The 2500-nt window shown below is 51.4% G+C and overlaps 1 protein-coding gene across 1 annotated transcript in view; it reads right to left on the reverse strand.

Annotated features, from left to right (window-relative positions):
- ssbp4 (single stranded DNA binding protein 4) overlaps positions 1 to 2500 on the reverse strand; it is a 115378-nt gene that overhangs the window by 96042 nt on the left and 16836 nt on the right. The window lies entirely within an intron of this gene.

Here is a 2500-nt window from a genome sequence, read left to right on the forward strand (position 1 = left end):
GCAGCCTGAGTCCTGCTTTATTACAGAGAGAAGAGCAGCCTGAGTCCTGCTTTATTACAGAGAGAAGAGCAGCCTGAGTCCTGCTTTATTACAGAGAGAAGAGCAGCCTGAGTCCTGCTTTATTACAGAGGGAAGAGCAGCCTGAGTCCTGCTTTATTACAGAGGGAAGAGCAGCCTGAGTCCTGCTTTATTACAGAGGGAAGAGCAGCCTGAGTCCTGCTTTATTACAGAGAGAAGAGCAGCCTGAGTCCTGCTTTATTACAGAGGGAAGCTGAGTCCTGCTTTATTACAGAGGGAAGAGCAGCCTGAGTCCTGCTTTATTACAGAGAGAAGAGCAGCCTGAGTCCTGCTTTATTACAGAGGGATGGCCGGCCTGAGTCCTGCTTTATTACAGAGGGAAGAGCAGCCTGAGTCCTGCTTTATTACAGAGGGAAGAGCAGCCTGAGTCCTGCTTTATCACAGAGGGAAGAGCGGCCTGAGTCCTGCTTTATTACAGAGAGAAGAGCAGCCTGAGTCCTGCTTTATTACAGAGAGAAGAGCAGCCTGAGTCCTGCTTTATTACAGAGGGAAGCTGAGTCCTGCTTTATTACAGAGGGAAGAGCAGCCTGAGTCCTGCTTTATTACAGAGAGAAGAGCAGCCTGAGTCCTGCTTTATTACAGAGGGAAGAGCAGCCTGAGTCCTGCTTTATTACAGAGGGAAGAGCGGCCTGAGTCCTGCTTTATTACAGAGAGATGGCCGGCCTGAGTCCTGCTTTATTACAGAGAGATGGCCGGCCTGAGTCCTGCTTTATTACAGAGGGAAGGCTGTCCTGAGTCCTGCTTTATTACAGAGGGAAGGCTGGCCTGAGTCCTGCTTTATTACAGAGGGATGGCCCGGGGGCTTTGGGACCAGCAGGATGGCCTGTCAAACCTTTTAAGGCCTAAACATGGTCGTCCGTCAGAGCCTCGCCCCGCCCTCCCCGTAGGACGGCGGGTGGAGCGCCGTCCTACGGGGAGGGGCCGCCGTCGGCTGACGGGGGCTGCTCGAAAATGTGACTTCACGGCGACGATACGTGCGTGACGTCAGCTGCAGGAGAGTTGTGATTGCCCGTTGCCTTGGCTCTTCGTCGTAAAGTCGCCTTTCAAAGCATGATGTTAGATTATAACGAACTAGTTGTGTGGCTTAGCCTTCCCAAATGTTGAGGGTCGTTTTTTAGAATTTAATACATAGAATTGGGAACGTTACATTCAATTTCATTCAGACTGCCTGGCACACAATCTCCGCCATTTTCACACGGAGCTTCCACAGGAGGAGGGGGGGTGGAAGGAGGGAGGGTGTAGTGGCGTCCGAGCATGTAGGGCTCGCTGGCGCCGCCAGACGGCGAGACGGCTCCAATTCGAGGCGGACGGACGACCATGTTTAGGCCTTTAGGCCCACTCTTCTTGCCTTCTACTTTGGGCTGAGCCTCTCAACTTCCCTGCCTGCTGTCTGTCTTTCTGACTGTCTGTCTGTCTTTCTCTCTGTCTGTCTTTCTCTCTGTCTGTCTGTCTGTCTGTCTGTCTCACTGCCTGTCCCACTGTCTGTCTGTCTCTCTGTCTGTCTGTCTGTCTGTCTGTCTGTCTGTCTGTCTTTCTCTCTGTCTGTCTGTCTGTCTCACTGCCTGTTCTACTGTCTGTCTGTCTGTCTGTCTGTCTGTCTGTCTGTCTTTCTCTCTCTCCGTCTGTCTGTCTCACTGCCTGTCCCACTGTCTGTCTGTCTGTCTGTCTGTCTGTCTCTCTGTCTGTCCGTCTGTCTGTCTGTCTGTCTTTCTCTCTGTCTGTCTGTCTGTCTCACTGCCTGTCCCACTGCCTGTCTGTCTGTCTGTCTGTCTGTCTGTCTCACTGCCTGCCTGTCTGTCTGTCTGTCTGTCTTTCTTTCTCTCCGTCTGCCTGTCCCACTGTCTGTCTGTCTGTCTTTCTTTCTCTGTCTGCCTGTCCCACTGCCTGTCTGTCTGTCTTTCTTTCTCTCTGTCTGCCTGTCCCACTGTCTGTCTGTCTGTCTGTCTTTCTCTCTGGCTGCTTGTCTACATACTTTGTCTCACTGCCTGTCTGTCTGCTCACCCAACACAGTCTCACAGAAAATTGTAAAATAGCAACGTTTTGGACCAACGTTGCTATGATACAATTTCGGCTCGAAAATTGTAAAATGGTAACATTCTGAGATTTTAGGGTTAGGATAGGGGGAGGGGTTAGAGACAGAAAATCTTTGTAAACCATGCCCAAACCACACCCAAACCACGCCCACCCCTGTAGAAACGTACGTTACCATTTTATAATTTCGGAGCCGAAATTGTAACATAGCAACGTTGGTCCACAAACGTTGCTATTTTACAATTGCTGCTGCTCTCTCCCAGCCCGCCTGTCTGTCTGCTTGCCTCCTAGCCTCTCTGTCTGCCTGGCTAGGAACTCTAGCTCTTGGCCCGTCCGCTGGAAAGGGGAACCCTGCATTTGGGTGTTCCCATGCCCTCCACTTTAGCCCACT

Source organism: Poromitra crassiceps (genome assembly GCF_964638095.1).
Source record: "Poromitra crassiceps genome assembly, chromosome: 12".
Taxonomy (NCBI): domain Eukaryota; kingdom Metazoa; phylum Chordata; class Actinopteri; order Beryciformes; family Melamphaidae; genus Poromitra; species Poromitra crassiceps.